The sequence below is a fragment of the Gossypium hirsutum genome, chromosome D11, assembly GCF_007990345.1.
Source record: "Gossypium hirsutum isolate 1008001.06 chromosome D11, Gossypium_hirsutum_v2.1, whole genome shotgun sequence".
Classification (NCBI taxonomy): domain Eukaryota; kingdom Viridiplantae; phylum Streptophyta; class Magnoliopsida; order Malvales; family Malvaceae; genus Gossypium; species Gossypium hirsutum.
Window position 1 is genome coordinate 34,534,473 of NC_053447.1, and position 13,156 is coordinate 34,547,628.

Consider the following 13,156-nt stretch of genomic DNA (forward strand, 5'->3'; position numbering starts at 1 on the left):
TTAATTAAACAAGCTTTACTATGGAGATTAATTAAAATCAAATTTTATTTTATTCCGAAGTTGTGAATTTGAACTTATATTTTTTTTTCACGAATAAATCAAAAGTTCTCATTTCGAAGCCCTTCAGCATGAAGAGGAAAGAATCTTTGATACTAGTGTAACGGGCAGAGAGCTAAACCATTTAGGACTCTTGAGGCTATAAATATGAGTTCGAACCAATGCATATGGAAGAACGCATCTCAATAATGTTGGTATTTGATTTCTTGCAGTTAGAATGCCTGCGTTCCATTCTTTTCCTCATAGTGTTTACACTGCTTCTAATGAAGGAGGAGAAGAACAAGAGAATTGTTGAAGCCAGCCTCTATGCAGCAGCCAAAGGTGGCCATGCAAAAGGAAAATCAGCAGGCAGTCGAGCCATGGTGTGCAGCAGCTGAAGCTCAAAGTTGCTAACTTAGTTACCACATTTAGTTGTTCATTAATCCTTTTGTAATCTAGTTCATTTTGAACTTAGTAGGTAGATGTTTTGATGTTGATTGACTGAAAAATCGTCAAAGCTACTTATGCAAGCTAATCTTGTAAGTTTCAATGCATATTAGTGGTGTTAGGTAGTTGATTAGGTGATAACTTGTTTGTTTTACAAGTTAGCTGGTATATGTAATGGCTTAATGCCTTATTCTCTTGTTAATGAAAAATTTTTAGTTTGTTTTTCATTCAAATTCTCTCTTTTCTTTTCTGTTTTCCACTGGTAAGCTTATTTTCTGTTTTCTTTCTCGTTTGTTTCTTCTCCAAGCCTCGAGGCTTGCTGTCCAAGCAAGAACAAAGCAGCTTGCTGCTGCCCTTAAACACCAACAAGAAGGAAAGGTATTAAGCTTCCCCCAGGCCCTCCAAAGCTCCCTCTCATTGGGAACTTGCATCTTTTAGGGAACTTGCGTCATCGTTCCCTTGAAAATTTGTCCAAGAAATACGATTCCATCATGTTATTGCAGCTAGGCAGCGGGCCTATGGTGATTGTTTCGTCTGCTAAAACAGCTCAACAAGTCCTCAAAATTCATGACCTTTATTGTTGCACCCGTCCAGCGTCCCCTAGGCCTAACAGGTTCTCCTACAATGGCCTAGACGTGCTGTTTTTTCCGTAAAGTGATCATTGGAAGGAGATGCATAAAGTTTTCATTTCCGAGCTCTTGAGCATCAAGAGGGTACAATCTTTTGCATACGCAAGGGAAACTGAGGTTGATAAATTGATCACTTCTTTATCTCAGGCTTTATCAGAACTGGTCAACCTCAATGAAAAGATATTTGCGCTCGTAGATGGTATCATTGGTACGGTTGCTTTCGGTAAGATATACGGAACGGACCAATTCAAGGACCAAGTATTCCCCAATGTTCTTGGTGAAGCTATGAACATGTTGGTTAGCTTATCGGCCGAGGATTTTTTCCCAAGGATAGGAAGAATTATAGATGCTTTGACAGGGATCAGTGGTAGGCTTTAGAAGAGCTTTCACTAGTTTGATGGTTACCTCCAAATGGTGCTTGACCAACATCTGGATCATGCAAGGCCAAAACCAGAGCAAGAGGATTTTGTTGATTTCTTGATAAGATTAATGAAAGATGAAAGCAACAGTTTCAAGGTATCAGAGAATTGTGTGAAGGTCATGCTCTTTGTAAGTTTGTTAGGTGTCTTCATCTTTTTTTTTACCTAACTAATCATGTTTCAATACAATTCATAATTAATTTCCATTTTATTGTGTATTGCCGTAGGATGCGTTTATCGGCGGTATAGTCACCACTTCTACAACGATTTTATGGGCAATGTCAGAGCTGATAAAGAACCCAAGAGTGATGAACAAGGTGCAAGCTGAAATAAGAAACTGTATTGGGAAGAAAGCAAAAGTAGAAGGCAAAGATGTTTCGAAATTGAAATACCTCAAAATGGTTGTTAAAGAGACCTTCAGATTACACCCACCAGTCCCTATACTACCCCCTCGAGAGGCTATGTGGGAATTTAAAGTGGGTGAGTTTGATATACTTCCTAAAACAAGAATTTTGGTTAATGTTTGGGCTATTGGCAGAGACCCCAACGGTTGGGAAAACCCCAATGAGTTTTATCCCGAAAGATTCGATGGAAGTCGCATTGACTTTAGAGGGCCAGATTTCAATTTGCTGTCGTTTGGAGCTGGTCGTCAGATTTGTCCTGGACTGGATATGGGAGCCACAAATGTTGAGTTCACCTTGGCTAACATGCTCTACTTGTTTCATTGGGAGTTGCCTAATGACATGAAGAGAGAAGACATTAGCATGGAAGAAGAAGGTGGACTTGCTTGTCAAAGGAGGACACCCCTTTGGCTTGTGCCGATTTCCAACAGGTCTCAATTAGAGTGATAAGAGATTGGGAAAGAAATGTATGGATCGGTCTCTTTTACTTTGAACAACTGCATTTGTTTCTTTCTAAAATAAATCCTAATGAATAAGGTTTACTATAGGACTATACCTTTTACTATGATAAATAACTTAATTACACAAAACACAGTCGGCAATTAAGGAATTTTCACCAGATCATTCTCCCCTAAGAAACAAACTCCATGGCCTTGACTAATTATTTTTACTCGAATTAATTGGATCCACGGAATTAGAAGATGATTCAACAATCAACTGAGATCCATTCAACTTCCCAGAGTTGCAGAAAATATAGACAACAATTTTTTTTCTTTTTATTTTCAATAAAAGGTGTTGCAAGAGCAAACACCATAATTTAATAACATTGAATCACTTTAAGAAACTGCCATGACCATGCCCATGCCCATGCCCATGCCCATGCTCAAACCATCTCCAAGACAAAGAGATACCCCAAACTCAAAATCACACCAATAAAAAACAAATGACAAACTCAACACATGTACAACACCTGAACCACCCATAAAATTTAGCCCATCTTAATATAGTAATCTAAACTAAATTCAAACCAAGCTAAAAATGCACCTAGAGAGTCATGCGAATCAAAAAATTGTTTAGTCGTGAAGCAGCAATTTTTTCGGCTATTATTTGTTCAACCTCATCTGAACTGGTAAAGCCTAGCATGAGAAATATTACACCTGTTGTTTGGGCGTCTAGATTGGATCAATTTACATTTTAAAAATTTTCGATTATTGCGAGTTGGGTCAATTTTAATTTTTCATTTTGAATTTGAACTATTTTATGTTATAATAATTTCATACTTAGTTATTTATGTTTATTTTAATACATGAATTATGTTGAATAATACAGTTTTACATTTAAATTATTTGTAGGTTTTCCAATTAAAGTTGATAATTTCTAATTTTATAAATTTAAAATAAAGATAAATAAATAATTTTATCAATTTAAATTTATTATAAAATTAATAATTAGCGGAATAACTTTTGAGATAAAATATTATAAATTTAAATTGACTAAAATCATCAAAAATAAAACTTTTTAGAATTGTCGAAAATAGTTACGGCTATTTATCTATTTTTTTCTCAACAAAGAAATAAGATATTTATGAAGAAAACCAGCCGGGGAGGGGGGGAAGGGAACTAACCAGAGGGTTAGAGAAACAAAACATCAAAACGCAACAACAAAAACACTTGAATCAATCCCCCCAAAAAAAGTTTGAACCTGAAAAACACACCTAAAAAGAGAGTTAGAACTTAGATGCATGGAAGTGCATAAAAAACAAACTTGCTGCAATAGAAGACATGCTACACCAGAAACACCATCATTAGCCTCAATCTATTTGGACTCGGAGATTTGAGCTTTTGCAATGTTGGAACATTTTTTATATATTTATAATGTTTCAATAACTATGAATGAATGACTGTAATTAATCAAAAGATAAATCTTTTGGTCATTGGTCAAAAGTTATATCATTTGATTTTTGAAAAAGAATTATAACTATTTAAACAATATTATTTGAATAGTTATAATATTAAATGAATAATTATATATTTTTTCAAAGACGTTATTACTTAGAAAGACACATGTTGAAATATGTCTTTATGAAAAGATATGAAAATTCATATAAATAGGAATGAGATTTCATTTGAAAATCACACCAACAAGTTCTAAAAGTTCTTTCTATCATTCCTCATTTTCTAATATTATTATATTGTTCTATAAAGAGTTACTGTAGAAATTCTTTGTAGAAATTGAGTTTATTGTTATTCATAGCTCAGTGCTTAGTGGACTATTTTTGTCAGTGCAAAACGCAAATAGTCATTGGCTTCATTGTATCCTCAAGGTCAATTTTCTTGAGACTCTTTTGCACACCGAATATAGGTGGGGGCGAATATAACCTTAAAGGTAGTGGCTTGATACACGCCTTGGAGCCTTGTCCTATTTCTTCATTTTCTATTTAAGTTTCATTCGTGTGTTCGAGATTTTCCTCACCGAAGATTTGTACTAACAATTTTAAGGCTATATAATTCATGATGACTACCACAACACATGAAAGTGGAACACTAAGGGAGTTGGCTTCCAACTTTGTCAAACTTGATCGTTTTGATGGTGATAATTCCTGACGATGGTAGAAAAAGATGCACTTCTTATTAACAACTTTGAAGATTGCCTATGTTTTGGATACACCAAGATCGGAAGAGAATGAAAACGAATCTGTTGCTGCAACTCGAGAAAGGAAAAAATGAGACAATGCTAATTATATGTGTATAGGCCACATATTGAATGATTTATCCGATGGTTTGTTCGACACCTACCAAAACAAGATCACCGCTAAGGAATTATGAGACAAATTGGAGACAAGATACATGACCGAATATGCTACAAGTAAGAAATTTCTTGTCAGTCATTTCAATAGTTATCAAATGGTTGATGGTCATTCTATTATGGAACAATTTTGTGATATTGAAAAACTGTTGAATCAATTTAAGCAATATGATATAAAAAAGGATGAAATATTTGTTGTATGCTCCATAATAGACAAACTTCCTCCATCTTGGAAAGACATTAAAAGAAGTCTAAAATATAAGAAAGAGGAAATATCTCTTGAGGGTTTGACAAATCATCATTGTATTGAAAAATAATATCGAAAGCAAGATCAGAACCTAAATTCTGAAAATGCCAAAGTTCATGTTATAAAGGAAGTACAGACTACTAAACCATTCAAGAGAAAGTTCAAATAGACTAATAGAGAACCTAAGTTCAATAAGAAACAAAAGGGCTCATGCTATCATTGCGGTAAGCCGGGACATTTCAAGAATGAATGTTGATTTTTAAAGAAGAGTTCATCTTCTAAGGTTGATACTAACGAAAAGTTATTTGCAATGATATCTGAAATTAATATGGTACAAGATGATAATGCATGGTGGATTGATACTGGAGCAACCAAACATGTGTGCAAAGGAAAAAGCATGTTCACAAAGTTCACACAATGTGAAAATGACAATGTCTTATATATGAGAAATTCTTCCACTGCAACAATCAAAGGCAAAGGGTTTGTTGAGCTACAATTTACTTCTGGAAAGATTTTAACCTTGAATGATGTCTATTATGTACCAGAAGTTAGGAAGAATTTAGTGTCTGGAAGTCTATTGAATAAGTTTGGTTTCAAACTTGTTCTTGAGGCAAATAAGTTTATTTTGTCTAAGGGAGGAATTTTTGTAGGGAAAGGATATATGTATGAGAGCATGTTCAAACTCAATATTATTAATAAGAATAAAAATATTATTTCTGCTTATATGGTTGAATCTTCTTGTTTATAGCATTATAGATTAGGTCATTTGAATTATAGGAAATTGAATAACAAACATAAGTTAGATTTAATTTCTATTTTTAATAATAATATTGAAAAATGCAATACATATCTGTTGACTAAAATTACAAGAAACCCTTTCCCTAAGTTTAAAAGGAAAAAAAAGTTGCTTGATTTGATACATAGTGATTTATGTGGCTTTTATTTTGTTACTTTTATTTATGATTGTTTTAGATATCGCTATGTATATTTATTGCATTTAAAAGATAAAGTGCTTGATAAATTTAAAGTTTATGAATCTGAAGTTAAACTTGAGTGTGAATCATTTATCAAGTGCTTAATATCAGATAGTGGTGGAGAATACTATAATCCAAGTTATTTTATATCCACTAGGATTATCCATCAAGTTTTAACCCCTTACACACCACAACAAAATGGTGTAGCTGAAAGGAAAAATAGAGTCTTGACTGAAATGGTAAATTCAATATTATCATATTCATGTCTTGGACAAGGTTTTTGGGGAGAAACTGTTCTAACAGCTTGTCATATATTGAATATAGCTGCTAATAAGGAAACTAAAATAACCCCCTATGAATAATGGAAGAAAATGAAACCAAATAACTTTTTAAAGGTTTGGAGTTTTAGAGCTATCGTCGAAGTTCTAACACCTAAACGTAAAATGTTAGGTGAAAGAAGAATTGGATACATATTTATAGGATATGCATATAATAGCAAGGCATATAGGTTTATGGTAATTGAACCAAATGATTCAATTTCAATTAATATTGTTATTGAATCAAGAGATGTTATTTTTGATGAAAATAGATTTAATTCTATTACAAGACAATTACATCCACAACAATTGATTCATTCTTCAAATGAGATTGAGATTACATTGGAAAAAATTGATAATAATGATGAATCTTGTCAAGAATTAAGAAGAAGTAGAATGATTAAAAAGGTCAAAGATTTTGGACTAGATTTCATTATGTTTCTTCTAGAAGGAAAATGTGAAAGTATATGTAATAAGATACCTTACTGTTATAATAAGATATCTAATCCTATTACATTTAAAGAGGCAATGAAATCTCAAGACTTTGATTTTTGGAAAGAAGCAATAAATGATAAGATGGATTCAGTAATGGGAAATCAAACTTGGATATTAGTTGATCTTCCACTAAGTTCCAAACCAATAGGTTGTAAATGGATCTTCAAAAGGAAAATAAAGGTTAATGGAACCATTGATAAATTTAAAGTAAGGTTGGTAAAAAGAAAGTATTAATTACTGTGATACCTATGCTCCAGCAGCAAGAATTGCTACAATTAGACTCCTAATATCACTTACCTCAATATATAATTTGGTTGTTCACCAAATGGATGTTAAATATGCATTTTAAAATGGTGAATTGGAAGAGAAAGTGTACATGGAACAACCGGAAGGATTTGTTGTTTTAGTAAAGGAGCATAAGGTATGTAAGCTTGTTAAATCTCTATACAGACTTAAACAAGCACCAAAGCAATGGCATCAAAAGTTTGACAAGGTTATTTTAGTTAATGGCTATAAAATAAATGAATCCGATAAGTGCATATATAGCAAATTTAAAAATGGAAAATGTGTCATAATTTGCTTATATGTAGATAAAATACTCATTTTTGGCACGGATTTGGAACTAATAGAAAAACACAAAGAAATTCTTGTAAAACAATTTTCCTATGAAGGATATGGGTGTAGCAAATGTTATTCTAGGGATTAAAATAACCTGAGATGAAAGCACTATAGCTTTATCACAATCACATTACATTAAAAAGGTGCTTAAAAAGTTTGATATTTTTAATTGTATACCAACATCTACACCCATGGATCCTCAAATAAAATTAGTATCTAACACTGGTAGGAAAATTGATCAATTGAAATATGTAAGTCTAATTGGTTGTCTTATGTACATAATGACTTGTACAAGACCAGATACTGCATATGTTGTTGGAAAATTGAGTAGGTATACAAGTAATCTAAGTAGTTTGCATTGACAAGCTTTGAATAGAGTGCTTAAGTGCTTAAAGAAAATTATTAACTATGGATTGTCGGTAATCACTAAATTTTGTCCAGTCCGTGTTTCGTGTTTTAATTTTTTCCAAATTGCGGGTTCGGGCTGGTCTCGTATGGGCCCAATGATTGGGCCCATTGGGATTGGATAATTGGGCTTGTTTGGGCTTTAGCCCATTAGTGTTTTGATTTTGTTTTTATATTTTATTTTATTAATTTTAAATAATAAAATAATAATAATAAAATTTTGAAAAATACAAAAGATATAAATTATATTTTGACTCCCTAACTTTTTTAAAATTACATTTTAACCCTAACTTTTTAAAATTACATTTTAACCCCTAAACTTTCTTAAAATTACCTTTTAACCCCTAAAATTTCATTTTGACCCCAAGTTTACCTAAAATTACACTTTTGCCCTAGAAGTTTTGCACCCTTTGCAATCTGGTCCTTCTAGCACAAAGGCGCAATTTGGGCACCTACCCCCCAATTTTCTGGCGGCCGGCATGGGTGGTGGCCCTCTCCTCAACCACTACCTGCAAAAGCAAACAAAATCAACAATAAAAGGGGTTTTTCCCCAAAAATTTGGAGGAAGAAAAGGGCAAGAGCAAAATAGAAAACCTAATAAAAAAAAGAGGAAAAAATAGCAAACGAAGCCAAAACAACAAAAGAATAACACAACCGTGCCCCAATGCCGCCGTGGCCACCGTCGTTCCTTACCTTTCCTCCTCCACCATTGCCTCCCCCTAAAATAAATAGACAAAACAAGAAATAAAAAGAATGAGAGAAGAGTAGGAAGAAGGCAAAAGGAAGAAAAAAGAAGAAGAAAAGGCGAGGGTTTTCAGAAGAAAAGGGAAAGAAAAGAAGAAAGAAGAAAAAAGGAAAAAAGAAGAAAAAAGGAAGGAAAAAGAAAGAATAAAAAAGAAAAGTATAAAAATATATAAAGGATCGATCGGATCCAAACCGACCTGACCACCGACCCGACCCAACCCGACTGCCTATCCAGCAGGCCCGTCCCAATGGCCTAGCAGTAGGCCAGTAGCCCAGTAGCCAATCCCGGCCCAATCTACACAGCCCAAAAGAAAAAGGAAAAAAAAGAAAAAAAAAGAAAGAAGCCTAACAAACAGCAGGCTAGCGCCTGGCCCAACAGTACAGCAAGCCAGCACCTGGCCCAGCAGCACAACAGGCCAGCACCCAGCCTAGCAACACAGCAGGCCAGTCCAGCAACCCAAGCCCAATAGCAGGCAGCCCAAAAAAAAGGAAAAGAAAAAAGAAAAAAGAGCCCGAGTCGTGTTACCCATTAGATCAAGCCCATAATTTTGGGCTTTCGGTAATTTCTTTTTACCAACTTTTAAAATCCATGTATTTCGATGACATCTCGTTTTTAATATTATAGGAATTTTTTAAGCATTTTTATTTTAAAAGTATTTTATTTATAATTTTTAATTTAAATAATTTTAATACATAAGACAACAAATCGATTTGACATTAAGCCATTGATTTCATCGCTATGTTGGGTGAATATCATTGGTTCATGTTAAATACAAGACGCCCTTCAAAAATTGATAAATTCAAAAAAAATTAATAAATTTTTTTTAGCATTTTAAAAATCAAATTTCTATTTTTGTAATTTTTCAATAGTTATCAAATCATTTTTAAATATATATATATGTAAAATAATAATATGTAATTTATCAAAATTCTTGTGTTTCAATCAGATCACGGTTAAATATTGAATTCAACTCGTATTTTTTAAAATTAAGACAATGCATGTTTAATGAGATACCAATTTTTCGGCGTCGTGAGGGTGCTAATACCCTCCTCGTGCGTAATTGACTCTCGAACTTTAATTTTCTCTCGATTTTGACGTAGACCCAAATTAGCTCTTTGTAAAGAAATTTTAAAAATAAATTTTCTTTAAAAAAAGAATTTAATAGGTGTGTGATCACACCTAGAAAAATGATCGGTGGCGACTTCTCTTTTTTTTATAAAAAAAATTGAGACTGTTTTCAAATTTTCAATGATCGCCTCGAATAGCGCCCGTGCAAAATTTTAGGTCACTACAGCTGGCGACTCCGCTGGGGACTATTTTTGAGAATAAAGTCTGATGTTAAACGCGTGTTCTCAAAATTTTTAAAATTCCTTGTTCAAATTAACATTTAATCGTGATCCTTGAATTTTGTTTTTGAAAAGTCATGCATCTACATCATGTTGTAAATATTTTTCTAACTCGTTTTATCCTTTTGCTTTTCAGCTCTAAATTTTACTATTTTAGTTTTTTTTAGTAAAAAAAAATAAAGAAAGGTTTGTGAGTTTCTCCCCACACACCGTGCACTTACATTGTTGCATAACATGAGCTTTCTACCCGAACTCTGTCTGTTTAAATGGAAGGAAACGCTACACCTTCATGAGTTAACTCATCCCTCCGCACAAGCTAGTGAAATACTTCCAGGTTACTTATGACTTATGCTTTCGTGAGTTAACTTGTCCCTCCGATAGGCATAAGTAAATGTAATCCCTCGAATTGAGTTTTCGAGCCTGTGATGGGTGATGACCGAGGCTCCGTACTAACCTTAGTAGGTGACTTTATGGACAATTCAAATACCTTTGTAGAACTGAAACCACATATAGTGAACCGTACGAGCCATGCCGAAACTTCGTCTGTTGAATAGTTACCAAATAAGTACATGGGAGAAACGCCTCTTACCTTTTATTACATTTATACTTGTTTTTGCAAGAGAATTAGGTCTGTTTAATAAAGTTGAATCGGATAGATTATCTAGTAAATATGTGGGGTAGGTTTACTTCATAAAATATGATTGGGTAAAAATATGGGTTAGCTTATTCAAAAGTGCATGATTAAATAGCTTAATTTATTAGATTTATCATGATTTTTTTTCTCCGTTTATATTTGTTGTGATTACTAACCAAGGTTATTTGTCTTCATTTTATTTCTCATCATGCATCATAAGCATCCTATTAGGAAGGTGTTGATTAGAGATTGGTTGCCAAAAAAGAGGTTTCTAATGGAGAAGTCAATTACGCAAGTAACTGAGAAAAATGCTGTAGTCCGAGACTGGTCTTTGAGGACCCAGAAAGTAAAAGGAGACAGTTTAAAAGAAGGATATATTTTTTATCTTCTTGGGCATGTGACCTCGAATGCTCGTCAGAATAACCTCGAAGATTTTACTAGGATCTGGAAACAATAGGACTCAGACACTAGGGGGATCTTCACTAAAAGGTACGAGGATATAGCTCACTTGATCGCAATATATGTGGATGAGTAGTTGATTCAAGCCATGGTTCGATTCTGGGACCCAGCTTACCAATGTTTCACTTTCAATCAGGAGGACATGACTTCGACCATAGAGGAGTATGCCACCCTGCTTCGCGCTGACAATGTACAGCTCAACAAGATATACGTGAAGGAGCCTAAACCGATGACTTTCAAGAAAAAGCTAATGAAATTGATAGGGATGACTGATACATGGGATGAAAAATAGATAAGGAAAAAGAATGAAGTCAGTTGTGTTCCGTGGTTTTCTCTTTGAGATTTAGTTTAGAATCATCCAGATACTTTGAAGAGAGTAAATCTGTTTGCTTTAGCCATTTACGAACTGATCGTCTTCCCAAAAGTTCTCGGGCACATAGAGGTTGCAGTAGTGGATTTATTCAAAAAGTTGAGACAAGGAATCAACCCCGTCCCGACTATCTTGGCGGAGACTTTTAGATCTCTGAGTAGTTGTAGGAGAAAAGGGGAAGAGCGTTTTATCAGATGCGCTCAATTACTTAATGCTTGGATTTTTAGCCACTTTTGGAAAGTAGAGCACACACCTTTCCATATGTTTTCGAAGACATTCTCTCCATTAAAAGCTTACCTTGAAAAGGATTGGCCAAAGGATGTCACTGAACAACACTGGGTCTCAGTTTTTCAGAACCTCCGTGCTGAAGATATAACTTGGAGAGAACCTTGGATCCGTCCTTCTATTCTATTATACAAGTGTGGAAACCAAGATTGGGTGCCTTTACTCAAACTATGGGGTGGAGTTGGATATGCTCCATTGATGGTTTAAAGACAGTTCGCTTCGCGACAATTCATACCAGCTACTGGTGGATTGACACAATCTGAGTTTGCCTTTATGGATGAGGGTTACATGAAAAAGGTCCGAGATGCTACAAATTCTTGGAGCGAAATCTACCTAATTGAGTTAGCTCTCTATGTTGATACTATCACTCAAGATTATGACATATGGAGACAACGACGAGTGAAGAATCAACTAACCCCGCCGACTGATTATGCTTCTCAGAATCCGTTCTCAAAAGAAATGCCGTCCGAGCTAGAGATAGCAAGGCACGAATTTGAATGTGAAAAAGTCAAATTGTTACGAGATATTAGTTCCCTTCAGGAGGAAAACTACCAGCTAAAGATTGATGTTCAAATTGAAAGATCCAGAACCGAGAAAGTCCAAAAAGAAGCTGAAATTACGAGAAAGGATTTAAGGGATCTTCATTTGGAAAATAAGAAATTACAAGGCACTATAAAGAATAGTGGACTGGGAAAATCATCGGCAAAATGGAAGGAAGAACTAAGCAACATCAAAGGTGGGATGGATTTCTAGAGAGGGAAAGTGAAAAAGGAAGAGGAAAAAGCTGCACGTGCTATGATAGAGTTAAGGAAAAAGAATGTTTAATTCAAAACCGTATCTGCAGAATTAATGACTAGTTAGTTTAAGTGTCAAGAGCTAAGAGGAAAGATATGAGATTTAGAAAATACGCTGCAAGCTCATCAGCAACATTTGGATGACGTCCTAAGAGCTCTAGAAGAGAAGAACTATCAGCATGATAGGAACATTCGCGCCTACGAAATTGTTCTCCAAGAAAAGGATATGTACATCAGCAGTTTGGTCAATGAAATTTGCAAGGCGACTGTGCAAATAGTACAATATCGGATGAAGCAGAAGCTCTCAGTTGCCAATCCCCTCCAAGTTAAAAATCGAGCATGCCAGAATTCCTAGAACGTGTAAGCAAACAAGGCGATGTGGCTAGAAAATTTGTGTAACTGTTAAATCAGAAATGGAAAAACGTTTTGTAATGGACTCTTTTGATTAATGAAACGCCTAAGTATGGGGCTATCTTGAAATCAACACCAATTTTTTTGCATATTTATGCATGACTAACATTCATTGGTCATTCATTCATTCATGCATTCATTCATTCATTGCATGTACATATCACCCTAACCATTCACTAAGGCTAAAACCATATAATCCACAATTGCGATACTACAAGTCTGGAATCACGTCACTCATATAGAATGCGTATAAGAGCTAGAGCTATGGATGCTGAACACAACAAAAGAATTGAAAGGATGGAAAGGACCCAAAGAGAGT

At 34.4% G+C, this 13,156-nt stretch overlaps 1 pseudogene; it reads left to right on the forward strand.

Annotated features, from left to right (window-relative positions):
• The first annotated feature begins 218 nt into the window (after positions 1-218).
• On the forward strand, positions 219-2,867 carry LOC107911152 (2-methylbutanal oxime monooxygenase-like; annotated as a pseudogene).
• Positions 2,868-13,156: the final 10,289 nt, after the last annotated feature.